This window comes from Schistocerca nitens, chromosome 6 (assembly GCF_023898315.1).
Source record: "Schistocerca nitens isolate TAMUIC-IGC-003100 chromosome 6, iqSchNite1.1, whole genome shotgun sequence".
Taxonomy (NCBI): domain Eukaryota; kingdom Metazoa; phylum Arthropoda; class Insecta; order Orthoptera; family Acrididae; genus Schistocerca; species Schistocerca nitens.
The window spans coordinates 504643389-504663644 of NC_064619.1; the positions used below are offsets into that span (position 1 = coordinate 504643389).

The following is a 20256-nucleotide window of genomic DNA, read 5'->3' on the forward strand; positions in this document are numbered from 1 at the left end:
CAATTTATGACAAACTCTACACTTACATTGTGTAAGATTGTTGGTATTTATACCTTAACTTTACAGAATTATTAAACAGTGTTTCATTTTGATTTACCCTCCTGTGCTCAAATAGCATACTGCCATGAATAGACATTATTTTAAATTGTGTAACAGAGCATGGGATACATTCCTAACAGCTCTTCATTCCCTATAACATTAAATTATGTAAACTATTACAAAATATTCTCCCACAATATAGACCTCAAAATTAGTATCACATAACCTTCAATCCATCAAAAGAGTTTCAAACGTAACACATCAACAACTGTCTCCATAATGCTCTAAACCTCAATACATTCTTAATTCGCGTAGTTAAATTTCATGACTACCCACTTTTTTTTAACACACTACAACATACCTGGTCTTTCAAAGCACACCTCATAATCTGACAAGTATCTGCAGTTTGCTTTATCCATTAAATAATGTTCCATCTGACATAGCTTACAAAAGACAAGGTTTTGTCTTCTTACAAACAATCATTATTCATATCTTATTACTTTAAAAGTGTGTACATCATTAACTTGGGTTTCTGCTAAGAGACATTACTATGGAACTGTGGAATTGTTCGTAGTCTGACACACTGCCCTCATACCAAATTTAATGAATGGGTATATTAGAGACCAAAGAGAAATTAGTACAAACATAATTCGCATTAACACAAAATCTACTTCACACTTTTAGCTGACATAGTACCACACTTTGACAGGAAGTTTTCCTTGAAAGATAAAACAATAAAGTGATATAGTTGGGCCAGTCAACTAATTCCTTACAAGCAGCATTTCACTTGTTAATGACTATTTTATTGGTCATGTTTGTAGAGTTTTAACTCTGTAACATTGCGCAGTCCAAATAACTTCTTGGATTTTGGGTAGATTAGCCTATAGGCATTAGGGTGCGGGTTTTCCTTGATTTCAAAGGGGCCTATATAGATGTCAAAAAATTTCTTTATTTCCGAACTCATCAATTTAGATTTTTCCTGTATTTTTACTAAAACCAGATCTCCTGTCCTGAACTATACTCCTTCACTTCTTACACCATGTCTCCGTTTCCTTACCTCTCCTTGTCTTTTCATAGTGTTCCTAACAGCTGTCTCCCTTTCCTGGGGTGTCATAGTTTGACGAGGTGGGAAATCAACATTCTCAGAAATCAAATTTGCAGGTCGTCTATTAAACATTACTTCATAAGGTGAAAAACCAGTGGTTGAATGTTGTAGGCTGTTCATTATATCCTCGACGTCAGTAACATTTTCAATCCAATTAACATGATTTTTACTACAATGTGTTCTGCAGAGCCTTCCAATTTCCCTCATGTACCTTTCTGCTGGGTTACTTGATGGGTGACAAACCGAAATCAAAATATGTTTTATTCCTGTATCCTCAATAAAAATTTTCCATAATTTAGATGTAAACTGTGACGCATTATCAGACTTGATGGCCTGGCGTATACCAATATTTGTGAAATAATGATTCGTCAGCTTGATAATTTGTTTACTGGTTGCTCTCTTTAATGGGTACAATTTAATAAATTTAGAGAAAAAATCAACTATAACGAAGATGTATTTGTACCCTCCTCTTGATTTTGGTAGTGGTCCATATAAATCGATAGCTGTCAATTCTAGGTTTTTATTTGGTAAAATGTTTTGCATCAATTCTTTAGAAGTTTGGTTACTCACTTTTACCCTCTGACAACGATCACAGGTTTCAAGTTTTTCCTTCATTCTCCAACTGATATTATAGAAGTATACATTTTCCTGTATCTTCTGTATACATCTTGTTGCTCCACAGTGTCCGAAGCTTTTATGTATGAAACTGATAACGTGTCAATACATTGCTCAGGCCAGCACAGTTTCCAATTGTCTAAGTCAGGTCTAGGTCTCCTAAACAAAATCCCTTTTTGTACTTTATAATACTGATCTACCTTTTCTCCTCCCTTTTTCCCTATATAACTTTTAACCAACTTCCAATTTTCATCATGGTTTTGGTTTCTACGAATATCATTACAAATTTTTAGTATTTCAGCCTCATCTTTTACACCCTTTAAGTACATAAGTTTGAACTCTTTCTCCACTTTTCCATAAGTATTTTCAACATCTGCACCTACTGGTAGTCTGGAAAGGGCATCTGCAATGACATTATGTTTACCCTGAATAAATTTGATCTCATAGTCAAACTGTTGAAGGAATAAAACCCACCATGAATGAGATTTTCACACTGCAGCGGCGTGTGCGCTGATATGAAACTTCCTGGCAGATTAAAACTGTGTGCCCGACCGAGACTCGAACTCGGGACCTTTGCCTTTCGCGGGCAAGTGCTCTACTAACTGAGCTACCCAAGCACGACTCACGCCCCGTCCTCACAGCTCTACTTTTGCCAGTACCTCGTCTCCTACCATCCAAACTTTACAGAAGCTCTCCTGCGAACCTTGCAGAACTAGCACTCCTGAAAGAAAGGGTATTGCGGAGACATGACTTAGCCACAGCCTGGGGGATGTTTCCAGAATGAGATTTTCACTCTGCAGCGGAGGGTGCGCTGATATGTAACTTCCTGGCAGATTAAAAATTTGTGCCGGACCGAGACTCGAACTCGGGACCTTTGCCTTTCGCGGGCAAGTGCTCTACCAACTGAGCTACCCAAGCAAGACTCACGCCCCGTCCTCACAGCTCTACTTCTGCCAGTACCTCGTCTCCTACCTTCCAAAATTTACAGAAGCTCTCCTGTGAACCTTGCAGAACTAGCACTCCTGAAAGAAAGGATATTGCGGAGACACGGCTTCGCCACAGCCTTGGGGATATTTCCAGAATGAGATTTTCACTCTGCAGCGGAGTGTGCGCTTGTATGAAACTTCCTGGCAGATTAAAACTGTGTGCCGGACCGAGACTCGAACTCGGGACCTTTGCCTTTCACGGGCAAGTGCTCTACCAACTGAGCTACCCAAGCACGACTCTCGCCCCGTCCTCACATCTCTACTTCTGCCAGTACCTCGTCCCCTACCATCCAAACTTTACAGAAGCTCTCCTGCGAACCTTGCAGAACTAGCACTCCTGAAAGAAAGGATATTGCGGAGACATGGCTCAGCTACAGCCTGTGGGATGTTTCCAGAATGAGATTTTCACTCTGCAGCGTAGTGTGCACTGATATGAAACTTCCTGGCAGATTAAAACTGTGTGCCGGACCGAGACTGGAACTCGGGACCTTTGCCTTTCGCGGGCAAGTGCTCTACCAACTGATTTGTGCTCGGTGCGGCTGCCTCGGGAGCACACAGCCAAGCACGACTCACGCCCCGTCCTCACATCTCTACTTCTGCCAGTACCTCGTCTCCTGCCTTCCAAACTTTACAGAAGCTCTCCTGTGAACCTTGCAGAACTAGCACTCCTGAAAGAAAGGATATTGCGGAAACACGGCTTCGCCAGAGCCTTGGGGATGTTTCCAGAATATGATTTTCACTCTGCAGCGGAGTGTGCGCTGATATGAAACTTCCTGGCAGATTAAAACTGTGTGCCCGACCGAGACTCGAACTCGGGACCTTTGCCTTTCGCGGGCAAGTGCTCTACGAACTGAGCTACCCAAGCACGACTCACGCCACGTCCTCACATCTCTACTTCTGCCAGTACCTCGTCTCCTGCCTTCCAAACTTTACAGAAGCTCTCCTGTGAACCTTGCAGAACTAGCACTCCTGAAAGAAAGGATATTGCGGAAACACGGCTTCGCCAGAGCCTTGGGGATGTTTCCAGAATGAGATTTTCACTCTGCAGCGGAGTGTGCGCTGATATGAAACTTCCTGGCAGATTAAAACTGTGTGCCGGACCGAAACTCGAACTCGGGACCTTTGCCTTTCACGGGCAAGTGCTCTACCAACTGAGCTACCCAAGCACGACTCTCGCCCCGTCCTCACATCTCTACTTCTGCCAGTACCTCGTCCACTACCATCCAAACTTTACAGAAGCTCTCCTGCGAACCTTGCAGAACTAGCACTCCTGAAAGAAAGGATATTGCGGAGACATGGCTCAGCTACAGCCTGTGGGATGTTTCCAGAATGAGATTTTCACTCTGCAGCGGAGTGTGCACTGATATGAAACTTCCTGGCAGATTAAAACTGTGTGCCGGACCGAGACTGGAACTCGGGACCTTTGCCTTTCGCGGGCAAGTGCTCTACCAACTGATTTGTGCTCGGTGCGGCTGCCTCGGGAGCACACAGCCAAGCACGACTCACGCCCCGTCCTCACATCTCTACTTCTGCCAGTACCTCGTCTCCTGCCTTCCAAACTTTACAGAAGCTCTCCTGTGAACCTTGCAGAACTAGCACTCCTGAAAGAAAGGATATTGCGGAAACACGGCTTCGCCAGAGCCTTGGGGATGTTTCCAGAATATGATTTTCACTCTGCAGCGGAGTGTGCGCTGATATGAAACTTCCTGGCAGATTAAAACTGTGTGCCCGACCGAGACTCGAACTCGGGACCTTTGCCTTTCGCGGGCAAGTGCTCTACTAACTGAGCTACCCAAGCACGACTCACGCCCCGTCCTCACAGCTCTACTTCTGCCAGTACCTCGTCTCCTACCATCCAAACTTTACAGAAGCTCTCCTGCGAACCTTGCAGAACTAGCACTCCTGAAAGAAAGGGTATTGCGGAGACATGACTTAGCCACAGCCTGGGGGATGTTTCCAGAATGAGATTTTCACTCTGCAGCGGAGGGTGCGCTGATATGTAACTTCCTGGCAGATTAAAAATTTGTGCCGGACCGAGACTCGAACTCGGGACCTTTGCCTTTCGCGGGCAAGTGCTCTACCAACTGAGCTACCCAAGCAAGACTCACGCCCCGTCCTCACAGCTCTACTTCTGCCAGTACCTCGTCTCCTACCTTCCAAAATTTACAGAAGCTCTCCTGTGAACCTTGCAGAACTAGCACTCCTGAAAGAAAGGATATTGCGGAGACACGGCTTCGCCACAGCCTTGGGGATATTTCCAGAATGAGATTTTCACTCTGCAGCGGAGTGTGCGCTGGTATGAAACTTCCTGGCAGATTAAAACTGTGTGCCGGACCGAGACTCGAACTCGGGACCTTTGCCTTTCACGGGCAAGTGCTCTACCAACTGAGCTACCCAAGCACGACTCTCGCCCCGTCCTCACATCTCTACTTCTGCCAGTACCTCGTCCCCTACCATCCAAACTTTACAGAAGCTCTCCTGCGAACCTTGCAGAACTAGCACTCCTGAAAGAAAGGATATTGCGGAGACATGGCTCAGCTACAGCCTGTGGGATGTTTCCAGAATGAGATTTTCACTCTGCAGCGGAGTGTGCACTGATATGAAACTTCCTGGCAGATTAAAACTGTGTGCCGGACCGAGACTGGAACTCGGGACCTTTGCCTTTCGCGGGCAAGTGCTCTACCAACTGATTTGTGCTCGGTGCGGCTGCCTCGGGAGCACACAGCCAAGCACGACTCACGCCCCGTCCTCACATCTCTACTTCTGCCAGTACCTCGTCTCCTGCCTTCCAAACTTTACAGAAGCTCTCCTGTGAACCTTGCAGAACTAGCACTCCTGAAAGAAAGGATATTGCGGAAACACGGCTTCGCCAGAGCCTTGGGGATGTTTCCAGAATATGATTTTCACTCTGCAGCGGAGTGTGCGCTGATATGAAACTTCCTGGCAGATTAAAACTGTGTGCCCGACCGAGACTCGAACTCGGGACCTTTGCCTTTCGCGGGCAAGTGCTCTACCAACTGAGCTACCCAAGCACGACTCACGCCACGTCCTCACATCTCTACTTCTGCCAGTACCTCGTCTCCTGCCTTCCAAACTTTACAGAAGCTCTCCTGTGAACCTTGCAGAACTAGCACTCCTGAAAGAAAGGATATTGCGGAAACACGGCTTCGCCAGAGCCTTGGGGATGTTTCCAGAATGAGATTTTCACTCTGCAGCGGAGTGTGCGCTGATATGAAACTTCCTGGCAGATTAAAACTGTGTGCCGGACCGAAACTCGAACTCGGGACCTTTGCCTTTCACGGGCAAGTGCTCTACCAACTGAGCTACCCAAGCACGACTCTCGCCCCGTCCTCACATCTCTACTTCTGCCAGTACCTCGTCCACTACCATCCAAACTTTACAGAAGCTCTCCTGCGAACCTTGCAGAACTAGCACTCCTGAAAGAAAGGATATTGCGGAGACATGGCTCAGCTACAGCCTGTGGGATGTTTCCAGAATGAGATTTTCACTCTGCAGCGGAGTGTGCACTGATATGAAACTTCCTGGCAGATTAAAACTGTGTGCCGGACCGAGACTGGAACTCGGGACCTTTGCCTTTCGCGGGCAAGTGCTCTACCAACTGATTTGTGCTCGGTGCGGCTGCCTCGGGAGCACACAGCCAAGCAGGACTCACGCCCCGTCCTCACATCTCTACTTCTGCCAGTACCTCGTCTCCTGCCTTCCAAACTTTACAGAAGCTCTCCTGTGAACCTTGCAGAACTAGCACTCCTGAAAGAAAGGATATTGCGGAAACACGGCTTCGCCAGAGCCTTGGGGATGTTTCCAGAATATGATTTTCACTCTGCAGCGGAGTGTGCGCTGATATGAAACTTCCTGGCAGATTAAAACTGTGTGCCCGACCGAGACTCGAACTCGGGACCTTTGCCTTTCGCGGGCAAGTGCTCTACGAACTGAGCTACCCAAGCACGACTCACGCCACGTCCTCACATCTCTACTTCTGCCAGTACCTCGTCTCCTGCCTTCCAAACTTTACAGAAGCTCTCCTGTGAACCTTGCAGAACTAGCACTCCTGAAAGAAAGGATATTGCGGAAACACGGCTTCGCCAGAGCCTTGGGGATGTTTCCAGAATGAGATTTTCACTCTGCAGCGGAGTGTGCGCTGATATGAAACTTCCTGGCAGATTAAAACTGTGTGCCGGACCGAGACTCGAACTCGGGACCTTTGCCTTTCACGGGCAAGTGCTCTACCAACTGAGCTACCCAAGCACGACTCTCGCCCCGTCCTCACATCTCTACTTCTGCCAGTACCTCGTCCCCTACCATCCAAACTTTACAGAAGCTCTCCTGCGAACCTTGCAGAACTAGCACTCCTGAAAGAAAGGATATTGCGGAGACATGGCTCAGCTACAGCCTGTGGGATGTTTCCAGAATGAGATTTTCACTCTGCAGCGGAGTGTGCACTGATATGAAACTTCCTGGCAGATTAAAACTGTGTGCCGGACCGAGACTGGAACTCGGGACCTTTGCCTTTCGCGGGCAAGTGCTCTACCAACTGATTTGTGCTCGGTGCGGCTGCCTCGGGAGCACACAGCCAAGCACGACTCACGCCCCGTCCTCACATCTCTACTTCTGCCAGTACCTCGTCTCCTGCCTTCCAAACTTTACAGAAGCTCTCCTGTGAACCTTGCAGAACTAGCACTCCTGAAAGAAAGGATATTGCGGAAACACGGCTTCGCCAGAGCCTTGGGGATGTTTCCAGAATATGATTTTCACTCTGCAGCGGAGTGTGCGCTGATATGAAACTTCCTGGCAGATTAAAACTGTGTGCCCGACCGAGACTCGAACTCGGGACCTTTGCCTTTCGCGGGCAAGTGCTCTACCAACTGAGCTACCCAAGCACGACTCACGCCCCGTCCTCACATCTCTACTTCTGCCAGTACCTCGTCTCCTGCCTTCCAAACTTTACAGAAGCTCTCCTGTGAACCTTGCAGAACTAGCACTCCTGAAAGAAAGGATATTGCGGAAACACGGCTTCGCCAGAGCCTTGGGGATGTTTCCAGAATGAGATTTTCACTCTGCAGCGGAGTGTGCGCTGATATGAAACTTCCTGGCAGATTAAATCTGTGTGCCGGACTGAGACTCGAGTTCAGGACCTTTGCCTTTCGCGGGCATGTGCTGCAAGGTTCACAGGAGAGCTTCTGTAAAGTTTGGAAGGTAGGAGACGAGGTACTGGCAGAAGTAGAGCTGTGAGGACGGGGTGTGAGTCGTGCTTGGGTAGCTCAGTTGGTAGAGCACTTGCCCGCGAAAGGCAAAGGTCCCGAGATCGAGTCTCGGTCCGGCACACAGTTTTAATCTGCCAGGAAGTTTTAAAACCCACCTTGTTACATGGTCATGATAGAGTCTGCACTCCTGAATGAAAGATAGAGCTTTATTGTCAGACAAGACAATTATCTTGTCCCCTAAGGGAAAACTTTTAAACTAATTGAATGCCCAGTGGATGGCAAGTAGTTCCTTCTCTGTATATGATTTTTCATACTTTTGTAAGACACAGCTAGCAAAAGCAATAGAGCGGTGCTCTAATTTTCCTTCTGCTTCTATGTCTTGAAACAAGTGTGCCCCTAAACCTGTCTCACTAGTATCTGTCATTGTACAGAATGGTATCGACATAACAGGTCCATACAACATCTGACTTTGGGACAGTTGTTGTTTTATTTCCACGAATGCATCCTGATATTCTTGTGTCCAATCACCAACAGTATTCTTTTTTAGTAAGTTACATAAGCACTTTGCATTTAAAGCTTGGGTACTATGAAATTTTCTATAGAATCCAGTGAGACCCAAAAAGGACTTGAGTTGTTTTTTGTTCTTGGGAGTAGGGAAGTTTACAATGGCCTCAAGTTTATCCTTATCAGGTAAGATTCCCTTTTCTGAAATATTGTGCCCCAAAAATTTCAGTTCCATAACTCCAAAACAACATTTTTTCCAATTTTACAGTCATTCCCCATTCTCTCAATTTTCAACAGACTTGTCTCAGAAGGATTACATGATCTTCCCAAGTTTTTACAGTTACAAGAATGTCATCTACATATACTATTAATTTTGAAGACAATTCATCACCTAATACAAAATCCAATGCTCTGATAAATTCAGCCGCAGATAAATTCAATCCAAAACGGACAGCGCAATATTGGTAACTTTTGCCACCATACAAAAAGGCAGTATACTTCCTAGAATCAAGTTCAAGTGGTATTTGGTGAAAACCAGATGTCAAGTCTAGGCTACTCATAAATTGTACATTATCAAATTTGTGCAGAACCTCATCCATATTGACAGGATGGTCATTTTCTCTAATCAAAAACTTATTAAGGTGCATAGAATCAAGTACAAGTCTAACCCCACAATTTCTTTTAGACACAACTACTAACGGGTTGTTGTAACCACTTCTACTTCTTTCTATAATCCCCCAAGTTTCCATTTTTTGGATTTCCCTTTCTACATCTCTTTTCCTGGAGAATGGAATGCCATAGGGTTTTAGGAAGAAAGGAGATGATCTCTGAGTTGAAGTCTGCACTGATAGTCTTTTACTTTCCCTGGTCTCTCACTAAATGTATCCTGAAATTCCCATAACTCCTCTCTTAACTGATTTTTCTGACTTTCGCTTAGATTTGCAGCTTCCTTCAATTTGACTTCGAGTAATTCTTCTAAATTTTGTTCATTTATAAGGTGAAAGGATGTGTTATCAGTTATGGCTTGATTATCTACCTCGCTTGCAACAGCTTTGATATGTTTACAAGAATTACTACAGTTAAGGATGAACATTTCTGTTTTCAGAATAGTATTTTTCTCATGTTAAGTAATCATACCACTCTTATCTTCCCAAGAGAAGCTTACACCCACTTTTAAGACCCAATCCATGCCAAAAATTATATTTTCTTCTAACCTTGGGACCACAAGGCAACCCTGCTCAAATTCCACATTTTCAATTTCAAACGTTAACAATACTTGACTCTTAACTACCTTACTTTGCCTACCAGTGGCACCTCTGATTTTTACCCCTACAACTGGCATTTCTACAAAGATCTTACCATCCCTAATTTTATCTCTAAATTTTTCTGATATTGCACATATGGGGCTTCCTGTATCAATAAGACAGTGTCCTTCCCACTGATTTATTCTTACTTTAATGTATGGACACCCTAATTCCTTGTCATCTGCCTTCCCCTTGGGGACTTCATATAATAAATCTTTTTCAACTTCTTAATAATTTCCATCTACTTCCTCCCTTTCAGTCTTCATCAGGTTTTCCTGAGTTTCAGATTCTAAGTTACTACTATCAAATTTACACTTTGGCTGCACACAAAATATGTCCCTACAGTTTATGTACCTTTCACTCAGTCCGCAGCTCGTGGTCGTGCGGTAGCGTTCTCGCTTCCCGCGATCGCGTTTCCGGGTTCGATTCCCGGCGGGGTCGGGGATTTTCTCTGTCTCGTGATGACTGGGTGTTGTGTGATGTCCATAGGTTAGTTAGGTTTAAGTAGTTCTGAGTTCTAGGGGACTGATGACCATAGATGTTAAGTGCCATAGTGCTCAGAGCCATTTGAACAATTTTTTGAACCTTTCACTCAGACTCTTTCTTTTACTCTCCCACCAACGTGGGCGTAATACTCTACTAATTATACTTAGACGATACCAAAACACTTTGCTACTACAACTCTCATTATACTGGTCCCCACAGGATTTCTAAAAATTGGCTTCCTTTACTCTCAATAATATCACGCAAATCTAAATCTTTCACAATATTTTCACTTTTGTTGTCCCCACTTTGATTAAACATGAAATGATCAGGACAGACATGCAGCAATTGCTTTTCAGCTGTCCACTATTCTAATCATATTCCTTTGCTTTGTCACCACAACTATCATCAAATTTCAACACTTCATTATTTATTTCAATAAAAACATTGTACTCACCTTCTGGTTTGCTTACCATACTTTTCACATCAATAATACTAACATCATCACTATTATGGTATACGTTACTGCCAGTTTCATCTATTTCACTCTATTTCTCACTTTCTATGGTTGATTCTTTTTGCTGTTGCTTAGATTTATCATCAGCTGACTCACTATTACCTTCTTGTGTGAACAACCCCCCCCCCAATTCTGAACTAAAACATTTATTATTCTCATCATTATTAGCTTGCTCTCCCCTTTTTGCCCAGCTGTAAAAATCACTTAACATCTCCTCATCCAGAATTGAATCAGAACTTTGATCTCTCCTACGTTTATTTTGTGGTGCATCCCAGAAATTTTTATCCAAACTTATAAAATTCACTTTGTATTCCTGGTTTTTAACCTGTTTGTTAATTGTACAGTTATTTACACTATTTGCTTTTGTGTGAAAGTTAGTGGTCCTATTATGTTTAAATCTGTTCACCCCAAAGCTGTGGACCCTCATTGAGGTGGTCTGGAGTTTTCTGGATGGCTACCTCTATTGTCACTCCTCCAATTTGTATTCATTCTGTTGTTACCTTCCCATCTGTTGTTCCTAGTTACACCATTGTTTCCCCCGAATTCTCCCTCTCCCATTAGCCTAGTACTCTCTTGTTCTATCATATTGGTGTTCATTCCGAAAATCTTTATCGTCCCTTGTAGGGTTCTCTCCACGGTAATCAGAATTCCACCTCCCACTGTAATGATTTCCATTACTAAACTGTTGCACATTTCTCTCCATTGTCTATATATTTTAGAAACTAGTCTAAACAGTCATCAGGTCCATGCACTAATTCCCACTGTATTCTTTCAGGTAACCTTCCTTTAAGGGCATCAATTTGCGTCATTTCGTCGAAGGGCTTATCTAGATGCGCCAGATTTCCTAAGTTGATCTCTGCAAAAGTCTTCCATTGAGTGGTTTCTGCCCCTGAAACTAGGCCCGTTTAAAAATTCACTTTTTATTCTACCCTGTTCAGTCTCAGACCAAACCTTATTTAAGAAACTCTTCTTAAAATCATCAAACGTTTTCCACTCATCAAAAAGTTGGTTTGTCCAAGACAAAGCTTGTCCCTCAAGAACTTTTTGGACAAATTTAATCTTTAGATTATCAGACATACCAGGAACAAGGTTGTCAGAGCAGTGTTGTAAAATGTCTACGGGGTGTAAATTATCACAAGGAAAACCTTTTTACAGATGAATTACTCCACACACTTCCACCATTCATACATAAATTTCTAGACACAAAATTATCTTGCATTTCAGTGAATCTCTTGTCTATTACACTTAAATTACATGTTACAGACTCTTGTATCTTATTCAATTCAGCATCTAAGGAATTGACTTTTGATTCTGTATCTAGACTTAATTTGTCTACCCTCTCCTCCACAGTTCTTTGAGCAGCGGTTAATCTTTCAATTTCTTTCCCTTGCCTTGAGCTAACTATGGCCAATTTATTTGCTAAGGTCACAAACTTATTTTCTATATCCTCAATTTTCGGAGTTCACGCCCTTCTAACTTTCTCCTAATTGAAGTTTTAAATTCTAGATCTCTTCTTTCGGTACATCACCGTTGCTTTTCATTTTTGCTTCCAGCGATTCACTAGTTAAGTTTAATTTCGCTTCCAGCGATTCACTGGATGCATTTATTTTCGATTCTAGGAATTCACTATTTGAATTCATTGCCATTGTTAATTCGGACTGCATTTGTCCCATTCTGGTAAAGAGTAACCTTACTCAGTCCTGTTGATCCCGTTTTCTTTCGGTTTGTGAGTCATCTGGATCGTCACTTACACCACACACGTTCGAGTCTAACATTTCTCCCACTTCTTTTTTAATTTCTGCTGATAGCGTCATTATGACACCACGTGTTTGGACACAGTTTTGACGAAAAGTTTAAAACAAAGAAGAATTGTACTTATCTTTTCACACCATGACGTCGATCACAGGTGCACCTCTCCGATAAGCCAGCACTTTGTTGGTTCTCACACTACTTTTCTTGGTCCAGGAAACGTGTACAATGTTATTCATGTTTTACAAATTATAAAGTTTATACTGTTCTGCAAACAAAGCACAATTAGTCTCATCGCATTTAACTGTAATATCCCGGACGAGCCCCCAAGTTTAACAGACCTCTTCCTAAGATTTCCAAAGTCTATAAATTGTCCTACTTCTTTGTCCACATGGTGACTTCAGGCACTACAGGAGATTCAAATTTATAGTCCGAGGTCGTTAACAAGTACGAACAGTTTGGTACTTAACTCATATCGATGGCTGCGTTGTTGTCTTCGTGAAGTCTAGAGGTGATTCCACTGCGAAGTTCCCGCGGTTTTCTTTGTGTTTGGATGAGACTAACTGTAGGGCGACGTGGTATTTTGATTTTTAGAGAGCAAACGTTACATTAGTTTTGCACATCACTATTTAATTCATTTATTCACATTTAACACTTCTACAATAATATGGAATAAGACATTGTTTTACACCACATCTTTATCACCACCTCCTGCAACCCACGCTCCCGATTCAAAGACCGCCAACCACGTCTTCCAAAGATCGACCTCCTTCCCGCATGACCAAAGACAATCGTCTCTTAGTTGTTAAACTCGCAGTCAAAGACTATATTTACATAAAACATTACACGTAAAGAAATTACTGACATACATGATTTTACGTTCTGTTATATAGTTCAGACATTAGTCGAGTCCATGCCCCCTCGTGGCATTTCTGCGCGCTCGTGGGGTCCCTACACGATATTAGGCAGCTGTAACAATTTCTTTGGCTCTTTAATGTCGCTATGTAATTTCTTAGGAACATGCAACGTGACGGCTGCTTCGGCTCATTCGCTGCCTTAAGACGTGATCTGGAAGTCGGTTAGACAGGCACTCGGTTAACATGCCAGTTTACAGCCCCGCGTCTGCTTCTCAGACTTTGATGCCGCTTTTCCTCAGTTAACAACACAGAATGAGTACAAAATGTCTTCCATTAAATAAGAGAATAGAATCCAGAATTTCCTCTAATGTACACAACTGCGCAACAACATTAACCACGGCACTGTATTATCTGATCTATATTATTAAACAAAAGGGTAGTAATACAGTACTGCAAGATGGTGCACGTGGAAAAAATTATTTTATATTGATAAAATATTATACAAATTATAATACTTTTATACCTTGTGTCTATTCAGTTAACTAGCATAAATGATGTAAGCAAACATATATATATTTTCATCAAATCATAATGGAACATCATTTTTAACAGCAATAATTTAATTCATCTCCAAGTCATTTGCATTAGCACTGCACATTCGTTGTCAAGTCAGAGAAGATGTATCTAGATTGAAGGTGTTTTTTCCCCTTCTAATTCAACTGTTGCTTCAAAAAATGGTTTCAGGATATCCACACTTATTGCTGCAAGCTGACTATCATATACCTTTAACCTGTAGGGGGAATTATTTCCTGTCACTAAAGCGGCAACTTACTTATACTAAAGATATAAGGACTCGGGCAAACTGTACAAGCTGTTCTAACGCGTACTGACCTCTAGTTTCAAATAAGTTTGTACAGATAAGCAGATATCACTTTTGTTGATGTACCGTATAATGAGAATACAGCGAAACCGCTATGAAGTCTACAGCCAGCTGTCTTTATTGTTCGTGAATTGTTAGGAGCATCATTAAATATGAGGTTACCTTCATGGGGGGAGTTGCAAAGGGCTGTGTTAATACAGTCAGCAGCACAAAGCCGTTCGTGATTTTCGAAAGCTTTCATCATATTGGCTCCATGATCAGAGACAAAAGCAAAATTATGCAATATGTCTGGCGAAACGTTGCAATCGATCATACTCTTTTATATTTCTTTTCTGAGTTTTCTCCCATCTTAATGTCCAGGATTTACGTTACAAGTGAAATATTACTCACCAGAGGCCAGTCCATGTTTACACAATGTGCTAGAAGGTAAAATACTGCACCTGATTGTGTGAATCAGTCCGCATATAAATTGTTGCAGCATATGTTTTATTAACAGGTTCTTTAATAAAGAAAACATTATGCTGTTTCAAATTGCGTTAATCTCTCATTTGGCATCGCTGCTTATAGTAGAGAAACTGGTAACTAGCTGCGTGTATGCTATCGTGGAACCCTTAACAGATATGCAAGTTAGTGGGCAGAACCAAGATGCTATAAACCACAATTCAAATTTTGGGCGGCAAAAAAATGAACTGAAACCTTACAGTCCGGAGCTGCGTATATTACCGACAATATGGCGCAAGGTGGTGTGCTGCTGATGGCAGCTACTCCTGGTCGGCTTAGCCGCATGGAGATAGGCTACGCCGATAGAAGTATTAGCGCGAAAAGACCTTTGTTTGTCCGGTGGCCAGACAAGTGAAACTAAGAATGAAATTACTCTTCACCAATGGTAACAAAGTACGCGACCGACTCCTGCAGCAACCAGGAACCAACTCTCTGAAATTCTCTTCCGACCCAAACCCAGAGAACGACTGCTGAAAGCCAGTTATGGCCTTACAACAAATTCGTCTAGACTCCCAGTATCGTACTCCGTCACCCTCGGCGCCAATATCATTCCTTCCCACCAACACCTGACGGTGACTGCAATCGTGTGTTGACGTAATAATCGAACAGCCTATCACAGCCTCTTCCGGGAATGGGCGTGAAATTCTCTGGAAACGGGGGCCAACAGAATATGATAATTGGGGTGCTACGTCTATCAGCTATCCCGTGGAGCTCGGTGACCATAACTTCGCAAAAGTAACACATTCGTGGCGTGAAGCTGGCGCATTGCTGCTCAAAACGGAAGCATTTACGAGAAAATTCCCTTAGCCATTGTACAAATACCGAGCGTTCGCCGCTCTGGCCCCTGAGAGCCTACTTCAAAAGAGAAAGCCGCTAGCTACACGTTAAGACTCCGTCCGCAATTGCCCCTGACCAGATGTTCCGTTCGCTGCTATTGTTAGCGATTGGTCACCTCACAGCCAAAAAAATCCCTCTCATCTCCAACGTGAAGAGAAAATAATTTTAACTGTATGCATCCTTTTCCCGATCATGAACACGCCGCTACGCATCCAATTACCTACTTTGCACGACAGTATAATACAGTAGCGAAATGACATTAATTGCTTGTATTCAAATAGAAATTTCAAAAATGCAAGATGGGGTGGTCTGATGGTCCTACCGTTTGATAGACCTACCGTCTTGCATTACCCCACCACTCACACTAGGATTTTATGCAGTGTCTGTGCCTCACCTCAAAAATAGGGCAGGTGTGAAAAATCGCACCTAATTCAAAATTTTCACAACATGCCCAAAGGAACCAAATGACTCAATAAAGAAATAGTGGTGAAGACTTGCCAACCCTCTATCCTTTCATCATTAGACAGAGAACATGGGGACAGCCTCTGGAACACAACATTTACTCAGCGAACTGGCCAGCAGGCTTCTGACCAAGATATTTGAAATGAGCGTGCCAGATTGGATCAAGCCCTTACAATTAATGAGCACAAATAACAAATTATAATAATGAAAACATCTAATTGTGGCAGTAAGGAAACACCACAGACGTCCACAGAGAAACAAAGAGAAATGGAGACCAACGCACAGTACGGTTGAATCTCCGACTAAGGAAGATAGTACGCACGACCACGTGTCCCAGAAAGACGACTGTATAGTGTATAATCAATTAATGTTGATCTAGTTGATCTAATATCCAATCATGTTCATTCATTCGAAAAACATGAGAAGAACAAGTTACATATCAAAGATTCACACCATCAAAGTAGAAGAAAGTAATATAATAAAATGCATAATGGTGAAATGCTTCAACCTCAAAGCGAATAGAGGATGTTGCACATAGCCATGTAGCTTATATTAAAAATGAATGAGTAAAGTGGTAGAGTTGAGGTCTAGAGATTATATAATATTAAGAGCGAAGAGGATATATTCGTGAAAACACTATCAGAGTATTTCATGGATAATATGCATAAAGAAAAGGCATTTAAACATGGAATTAAATGGTGAGTTGATTAATGAAAGACTTACAAGAAGACATGCTACAATAAAAATGTGCCATTACAGTATGTACAAATGGATATAAATACATATGAGTTGGAAGTAGGTCGTGTTTTAGTCGTCGCACCAGTCATATGCTTAGATAATGGCTGTAATGTAAAGCATTTACAACACGCTTGCTGTAGCACAAAATGTTTTACACACAGTGTCTGCGTGTACTGTGGTTTGTCCAGGTAAAAGGTGGGCGAAGTCATGTCGATGGGTGAGAGGTGAGGAGACTGGAGGCGGCATGCTGTCACATGTACCATGCGCTGGAAAACATTCTGGAGCGTTACAGCTATCAGCCGCACAGCCTCTCATCAGACGGCCATTGGTAGCTCTTTGATGGCAAGACATAGAGGAACAGGTGGCCCACTACTGCACTGATACCGTCATCTGCGCTGCATGACAGTATGTGCATTCCCCGTCTGGTAAACTGTTAGCCATACACCCTAATTTGGTAGTGAGATGTTCTTAGGTGGGATCCACTGTGTGGGCATTCATTGCTTCATTTCATTTCTCTGCCCGCAGGCCAGTATGTCGATGGATGGGAAAGGTGCATCGGCTGCTACACCTGGACGTGTCACGTCGACCCTTCTTGTCTGCTATTCCTTGGGGAAAGCAGTAGTCCTGCAGTGCTGGCGAGTGCCAGCCCCCAATGTTGGGCTGTGGCGCCGTCGTGTCTTGCACGACTTGTTTCTGTGAACGGGTCTCGCTCCCGTGTCCGGCATGAATTCTCATCGACAGAGGAAGCGTTGTGACTAGGGATTATCTCACCTCGGCCACTAGAATAATTTCTGTGACCATGCACTGCAGTTCAACCGCCCGCTCAGGTACTCCCACCCTCCAGCTCACGCTTCTTTCGACGGCTCGGGTGCAGAGCCGGGCGACGTCCCTTCTCGAGCTCCATTGTGGATCACTATACAACACCGATACATTCCGTTTTTCGTGCATTGCCCGCTTACAAACATGTTAAAACGCTGTTGAACAGAGTTACATATTTCAATTTACAAGTTCGGGAAAGCAAAAAAAAAAAAAAAAAAAACACATAAAGTAGATCCCACTATTTCTCACTCTAATGAGACGCAAAAAAGGAATAAACTGATTAACATGAGCCAAGGACAACTCATAGGTATCTAACAATGTACATGACACGCAAGTTAATCCTAGGATGTACCATAACTAGGGAATCACTTTCGAAGGTCCGCAAGTAAAGGACTTAGAAGTGAAGGGTTGCGGGGCCTTCTTTTATTACTAAATTAAAATAGCACTTGCGATCAGAAATCCAATGCTACGCGGCACCACCTACTTCTAAAACTACCCTTATGAATTCCATGCATAAAAAATCGACAGACAGGTGAATAAATTAAACATGCTTTTGTAATTAACCTTATGCAGCTAATAAGTAAGTATTGCCCTTAAATTATCTGTAGAATTTCTTTACATATTGAGCAGATTATCTAGATTCTCTCCCTTTTCTTGTGTGTGACAGGCCTAGGCCTCTTTCTTCCTGTGTTAATCTTCGCTTCTCTTCGTGAGAAAAGCACCTGTGGATATAGTTGCAACGTATCTCTCAAACATACTATAGTAAAGAAGCAGAATGGACATTGACTCCCACTTTTATCGACATGCCCGAATTTATAAATGAGTATATGTGTCTGAGTGATATACGCAAGCTGAAAACAAATAGAAGAGGAGTGATACCATTTTTTTCTAGTTCCGTGTTTCTGAGCAGACTGCTGTCCCCATCTTGCTGCCGCGATTGTGGAAAATTCCTTCGTGAGATGGTTTCTGAGAGTCCTGGATCTATCTGTGGTCTGCAGGTTTCCGATTAGTGTGATTTGATTTCTCTGTAACTCACAAAATACTGGCAGCTACGAAGATCCGCTGGATCCTATTACCGATATAGTACACACGAATTTTGCGAAACGTGCAAGTTATTATAGAAGGTGTGAATTGATCGAGTCACAGATCTGATATCAGTATAGGATACTTGCCCAACGAACACGTCTCTTTCGATCACGATAAATTGAGCATGCGGCCAAGGGCGTTGTGACATCGTGGCAATCGCAAAACGGTGGGATGACCCTTCGCAGTTACGGTGAGAGTGGCTTCTTTAACACCTTCAGCATACATCTAAGAAACTTGGCGCTCCCAAAACTGGCGAGGCCTCACGCTCCTATCTAAAACAATTCCCAATGACCCAGTGTATTTGTCGCGGGGGCGGGCACTCTGAGCAACTTAGCATCATAAGCACAAACAGAAACACAAGAGATGCACCTATGCACTTATGAGCTGTCGTATTCATTCGAAACAAAATTAAAAGTATATCACGCTGCCCAAGCGTGCACCCATCTCTCACCCATATACAATCTCACACAGAACGCCTAGAGCGCTGAACCAAAGCTTCTGATAAAACCTAGGACAATTCGACTACAAACACGACAGCCTACAGCGAACGAAGTGTTGTCAATCCCTATGAAGTAGACAGATAATGAATACGTCGGGATGTTTAAATGTTCAAATGTGTGTGAATTACTACGAGACATAACTTCCAAGGTTATCGGTCCCTAGACTTACACACTACTTAAACTAACTTATGTTACGAACAAAACACACACCTATGCCTGAGAGAAGAACGAACCTCCGGTGGGAGGGGCCGCTCAATCAGTGACATGGCGCCTCTAACCGTGCGGCCACTCCTCGCGGCTTGGGATATTTGTCCACAACAGAAAACGATGATTCTCATAATCTACCCTGATATGTGTACGAATTTTTCCGGGGACGGTGTCTGACATACAACTGTGATACGCACAAAACAAACAAAATGAGAACTACAGAAACATACAAAACAACAACAAGAAAAAGAGATAATCTAGATACTAAAATTGATCCTATTCTACTCACAGTAGACATAAAGAAAATTTCGCAAAAATGAGAATATAAAAACTAGTACTATCATCCAAAAATGAAAACAGCAAACGACAAAGTTCCTGTTCTAGAAATTGTCTGACGTGAGTCACAAGGTAGAGGCCAATGGACTTCTTCGACCGTAACAACTTATAACGATATGTTTACGTAATGTGTATACATAAACATACAGTTATAAATGTCCCCGTTCGTAGTCTCTAATTATAACAATATGTTACTTTTGTGCTGTAACATATAGCTATAATCAGCGGTGGAAACATATTTGCGAACGCCGACCGTGTGCGGCTGTTTCTTGTTGGATCGTCTGATCAGTCGGAAGTTGCATTGCAGAGGAGAGTAAATGCCTATTCAAAATATAATTATTTTGGATAGCTCAACATGAATTTCCTAAGGGACCGTAGTTTATCATGCATTTACCAGTAGAATATGGCGCGGAGAAAATATTTCGCCGCGTGCAACTTCCGTCCGAACTCGACGAAAGAATTCGTGACTGTGAACTCTCTATTTGGCAGAAACATATAGAAAATTAAAT

General features: G+C 43.0%; 3 non-coding genes across 3 annotated transcripts; all 3 read right to left on the bottom strand.

Annotated features, from left to right (window-relative positions):
- Nucleotides 1–2904: 2904 nt before the first annotated feature.
- Nucleotides 2905–2979, bottom strand: Trnas-uga (transfer RNA serine (anticodon UGA)). Its single transcript has one exon. It is a non-coding gene; the product is annotated as a tRNA-Ser (tRNA).
- A 2092-nt stretch (nucleotides 2980–5071) lies between these two features.
- Nucleotides 5072–5146, bottom strand: Trnas-uga (transfer RNA serine (anticodon UGA)). The gene has a single exon. It is a non-coding gene; the product is annotated as a tRNA-Ser (tRNA).
- Nucleotides 5147–6937: 1791 nt separating this feature from the next.
- On the bottom strand, nucleotides 6938–7012 carry Trnas-uga (transfer RNA serine (anticodon UGA)). Its single transcript has one exon. It is a non-coding gene; the product is annotated as a tRNA-Ser (tRNA).
- Between the last annotated feature and the right edge of the window lie 13244 nt (nucleotides 7013–20256).